This window comes from Lithobates pipiens, unplaced genomic scaffold (genome assembly GCF_037356315.1).
Source record: "Lithobates pipiens isolate NorthernLeopardFrog02 unplaced genomic scaffold, aLitPip1_a1.2 Scaffold_23, whole genome shotgun sequence".
NCBI lineage: Eukaryota > Metazoa > Chordata > Amphibia > Anura > Ranidae > Lithobates > Lithobates pipiens.
This window is the reverse complement of record NW_027507785.1, coordinates 119324216-119330215: the sequence shown is the minus strand read 5'-3', so window position 1 is coordinate 119330215 and position 6000 is coordinate 119324216.

Genomic DNA, 6000 nt, shown 5'->3' with positions numbered 1-6000 from the left:
GTCCATGGGATTCTGGGAGATTCCGGGAGCCCAATTCCCATGATGATTGATAATCAGTAGCAGCTTTGCTAGAATTGGAAACTCAGCATTGGGTAGAGTAAAGACGTTCGTCTTTTAGGCTTGGTGAGCAGCATGTGGCTCACAGCAGGGGTCCGGTGCATCCTGGTTCACTGATTCAGGCCCGATTTCAGCTCGAATTTTGGGCTGAATTCTGACCTGAAACAGACCAAAAGACGCACAGCATTTTTGTCTAAAATGCACCGGACCCGCTGCAGAGATATGTGAACCAGCTCCATAGAGAGCCAGTCAAAATCTCCTGCTATTCCCTGCATCCAATTCGCAATGGTGTAGAACCCAATCTCATTGAGATCTTATAAAATGGACAACATAATAAATAATGATTTTGTTTTAATTAACTTTTTTCATTATTTATTTTTTTTTTTTTACAAGCCTGCATTTTATTTAATATATGTGCCACTGGAAATGAATGGTAATTCCAATGCATATTGTAGGCACCTTCTTAAAGTGCCCTCTATTGCTTAAAGGCATGTAGAATGGTGGTCGGGGGGGGGGGGGGGGGTTGAGGGGTAACACACTCTATAACTGTCCATCCAATATGCCATTTATTTTAGGCAGCTATCAATGAGGGGGGCAATAAAATAAATAAAATAGTCCAATGATTATTATTACAGAAGCTCTGTCAACATCTAGGACTGGGATGTTTCAGGACTGGGAAGTACTTGTTAGATCACCATGCAATCCTATTTTGAATGACATCACAATGGATTGAAAATGTAAAATCCACTGGAAACCACATGATTATAAAGAACACAAGTTATATAAACGGATATACTAACTATTAACTAACTAAATTACAATGTGCTGTGGGAGAAGTGGAAGATGCGGAGTGGGAAGAAGTCCTAGATAATTAGAAATTGGTCTCACCTAAAGTTTCTGACCGACTCACCCAGATGTATATTCTACATAGGGCCTAAGTGACTCCAGTTCATGTTTCACGCTACAAGCCGTCTTATAGCTCCTCTTGCCCTCTTTGTTTACAAGTAAGTCAATTTTTTCATCTCATATGGTCGTGTCCTGTGGTTCAGTCCTTTTTAATCAGATTTTTTTACATGAACTCATGCCCCCCCTGTCCTTACATCCCAAGGCATGCTTGCTGGTTATCTTCCCAGAGCCCGATATAAACACATTTTTAAAAGCTTTTTTTTTGCATGAAACATTATTCACTGCTCGCAAAGTGATTGCACATAATGCAGGCAACCCCTACTCTATTTGTAACGTGGGTACGGGAGGTGAATTCTACCCTCTCATACAAAAAAATGATCTATGTCCACAGAGTATGCCCGGCTAAATACAACAAGGTGTGGGACAGATGGTTAGCGCAACCAGCCACATGCTTTTAAGGCAGTATCTGAATTATGTTATCATTTTGAGTTGTTTACTCCTTAGTCAATAAAGTTGTTTTTTGAACGTGAAACTACATGTGTTGTGGTGTTCAGTGATGCAAGATTGTTGTTCCATTTCCGGATTAACTGCACAAGTACAAGGTTTCCAGCTGCCAGGGCAGCTTAGAAAAATACAAATAAATAGGGTTGTCATTTCATCAGCCAGTTGCAGTGCTGTTCTCGTGTTATTTTTTGACATATAACAGTTTGACTGGGTGTACACCTTTTTTTTCAATCTCTTTGGCATCTTACCTCACTGTATTTCTTAAGCAAATTATTTTTTGTAGATCTGTTTAAACGTTTCTTACCTGGACATCCTGCCAGTAACAGCACTTCTTGTTTAATGCTGATAAATCACTAACACTAATACTGCCTAGAAATTAAAAGCATATCAACCTCCTTCTGTTGACTGTTGGGCTGCTTTTTCTGATAGACCGAGTGGAAAGCCCAATGGCCAATGGAAGAAGCGTAACAATGCTGCTGCTAATTGTGAGGCAGTGGCTTTGCATTTTTCTGTTACTGGCATGTTTTCTAGATAAAAACTTTTGCAATCAATGTAAAAAAAAAAGTGGTACAAAAATTGTATACAACATTACACATTACACTAAACGTACTCAAAACAGATGTTGGTTTACATACACTCTAAATGGTTGTTTCACCCAAAGTGATCGTTTAGTTACAGAAGAAGTCACAGACATGGATCTTCCAGGATCTGTTTCCACCTACCTTGGATTTTGTGTGTGCCCTTTCACCTTCTGTTGGTTCTGCTCGATCCCCTGAATCCTCCTTAAAATATAATACTAATATAACCCAAAAGGGAGACCTTTTCAAACCCATACCATACTATGTGGACCTGTTGGTGAGCCCATAAAGATTCAGATAGCTTCATAGCCTTATCCATGTAAGCATCTTTACTTTCACTACCAAACACATTTGTAGGTAGACAACATGCTATTACATACATTGAGTTCATTGACTTTTTTAGTGTTTTTTAAACCATACTGTATGCTTGCATGTATTAATACTTGCTTAGAGGTCTGTCTAAGCTTTCTTTTATAACTCCTTATCTAAGAACGTTGAATTCTCTGGTAATCGTATTTGTTTTCGAGGACTTCCTTCCCCTGTCTACTCCCCTTCTTTTTTCCTATTCCCTTTTAACTGAAACTTTGCCTTCATACCATGGCCTGGGTATTATTAGTTTATTGGCAATATGATGTTTATAGCCCCTTTCTATGTATACACTGTAACATAGTGTTTTGATGTATGACTTGTTATATTTGTTCTTTTACTTTATATACTCTTTAAAACTTTTGAATAAAAAGACATTTGACCTAAAACCCAACAGGGAGTGCAGGACCCTCCTGTAATGAATACACGGGCAGTGCAAGTCTCGAAACTCAGGGACAGAAATCTCACTGCTGGAGCTGTTGAGATATATAAGATATATGTAGGAGATATAAGGCAATTTTACTCTTCAGCAGTTGCCAAACATTGAAAACAGTGATCCATAAACTAAGGCCCATAGGGTGGGTGCTGCCTTTTGCTTCATGTTAACCAGTCCTTGGGGCACAAGTGCATTATTTCTCCCACTGAAACCAAGAATTTGACACTATTTCCTTTACTGCCAACAATAGGGGCCATCAGTGATGGGGCACTATTCCTCCCATTGATAGCTAGGGTGGGGCACTATCCTCTAGCTGATACCAACAATTAGGCACTATTTCTACCACTGACTCCAGGGATGGGGCATTGTTCCTTCTAACCACAGGTGTTAGGTATTTTTTTAATTTCATCACTCACCAACTCTAGGGCATTTTCTATTCCCAGTAACCACAGAGCCTAGGGAATAGTTTTCTCCCACAGACCACTGATGCTAGGAAATTTCCTACTCCTAATGACCACAGTTTTACCTACTGAAAGTTTAACAGTGAACTGGCTCTTTGTTAAGAATGCCTGAGGACCCCTAATTTAAAGTGTATGTCCAGCCATGTAAAGAGCCTACAGAAGTTCTATCTCTTGCTCTCTTTTTCCACAAAATAAAATAAACTAAAATTTTGGCTGTAAGGACACATTTAAAATAAGTCTTGGTTAGAATGTCCCTTTAATTATCCATACCGCTACCATAGCTAAAGTTTTACTGATGCAGTATGTGATAATCATTATGGGCGGTGTAATAATGTCCATAAGCATGTTAAGCCAATATACAATCTTGTCTTATAGCTGTCTGTTTGTAAAGATTCACCACACATTAGCTAAAACATTCACTTGTTTCAAAAAGATTTACAACATCTAGATATCTTCATATAAAATGCTAGGGCCAGTAATATTTCTATTTTTATAAAGCAGAGAATGTTATACGATTTGCCAGTTAAGTTATCTGAACAAAAGTATTGCAATAAATTCATCCATGGTGATGCTGCAGTGATGTTATTTCTGAAGCTGGTCATACACATTAGCACATGATTTAAAGTGGTTGCAAAGGGTGAAGATTTTTTTTTACCTTAACCCCTTCCTGACCGCCGCACACCGATGTAGTCTCTACTTTGGGGACGGATATCGTTGTTATGGCAGCAGCTAGCTGCCATAACCCCAGTATCCCCGTGTTTGGCTGGTGGTCCGGTACAAGATAAAAGTGGTCTCTGCAGCGGAATCGTTGCAAGATCACTTTTATCGGGCCCCCCTCCCTCCGCGATCCAATGCCCTCCACCATTTACCGGAGCAGTCGGCAGCGGAGGAGGCGATCGTGTCTGTCCCCTGGGCTGACATGGAGACGAGTGAGGGCAAGATTGCCCCCGCCCATCTCCATGACACTGCAGGGAGGAAGCAATGTCAAAACGTCACTTCTGACCATAGCTCTTAAAGGGCCATTTTATTTTTTTAAATTTTTTTAGATGACAAATAATTTTTATTTTTTTTATTGCATTTTAGTGTAAATATGAGATCTGAGGTCTTTTTGACCCCAGATCTCATATTTAAGAGGTGCTGTCATGCTTTTTTTCTATAACACCCCTTTCACACCAGGGCGTTTTGCAGGCACTATAGCGTTATCCGCCCTAAAGAAGCTGCACCATTGTGTGTAGTGTGAAAGCCCCGAGGGCTTTCACACTACAGCGGTGCGCTGGCAGGACGTCAGAAAAAAGGTCCTGCCAGCAGCTTCTTCTGGAGCGGTGAAGGAGCGGTGTGTTTACCGCTCCTCCACCGCTGCTCCCCATTGAAATCAATGGGGCAGCGCTGTAATACCGCCGGCAAAATGCCGCTATTGTGGCGTATTGCTGGCGGTTATAACCCTTTCGCGGCCGCTAGCGGGGGTAAAAGCGCCCCGCTAGTGGCCGAAATGCGCCGCAAATCCGGCAGTAAAACGCCGCTAAAAATAGCGGCGTTTTACCACCAACGCTATGGGCGGTGTGGTGTGAAAGGGGTCTTAAAAAAGATGTTTACATTGCTTGTAATTGGAATAAAAGTGACAAATTTTTTTTTTTACAAACTGTAAAAATAAAAAGTAAAAGCTAAAATATGCAGAATCGAATGCATACGTGAGTAGCGCCCGCAGATGAAAACGGTGTTCAAACCACACGTGAGGTATCGCCGTGATCGGTAGAGCGAGAGCAATAATTCTAGCCCTAGACCTCCTCTGTTATGCAACACATGCAACCGGTAGCATTTTTTAAATGTCGCCTATGGAGATTTTTAAGGGTAAAAGTTTGTCACCATTCCATGAGCGGGCACAATTTTGAGGCGTGACATGTTGGGTATCAATTCACTCGGCATAACATTATCTTTCACAATATAAAAAAAATGGGCTAACTTTACTGTTGTCTTATTTTTTTAATTAAAAAAAGTGTATTTTTTCAAAATAAATTGCGCATGTAAGACCGCTGCGCAAATACGGTTTGACAGAAAGTATTGCAATGACTGCCATTTTATTCTCTAGGATGTTAGAAAAAAATGTATAATGTTTGGGGTTCTAAGTAATTTTCTAGCAAAAAAAAAATGTTTTTAACTTGTAAACACCACATCTAAAAAAGAGACCTGGTCTTACAGTGGTTAATGCATTCTGTGCATTAAAAGAGTACAGCCAAAGCTCATTTGGCTGTACTTCTCCTGTGGATCACAGAGGTGCAGTTCGTTCTGCGCTCCTGTGACCCGTTTTCAGTAGATAGTGGCCTGAAGCCCACTGTCAGCTGACGTCACAGAGCAGGTCCAGGCTCAGGCAAGGTTGTGACAATGAAGTCAGGATCCACCCACATGCCGGACTGTAACCCGGCTCAGCCTCTCAGCGAGCTGCTGAGAGCCTGAGCTGGCCACTCCCTCTTCCTCCACAGCTCAATACTCCAGTGAGCGGTTGAGGGAGGGGACAGTCGCCAGCTCTCTGCTCCCTGAGAAGCCCTGAGAACTGAGTGATCAGCAGTGTTTGATTGCTCAGTTCCCAATGTTAGCACCAGCAGGGACACTTGCAGCAATGATGCATCCACCTAGGTGAGTATGATTAAAAAAAAACCCAACCCCATATTTCTCTTTTAAGGTAAAAAAACATCTA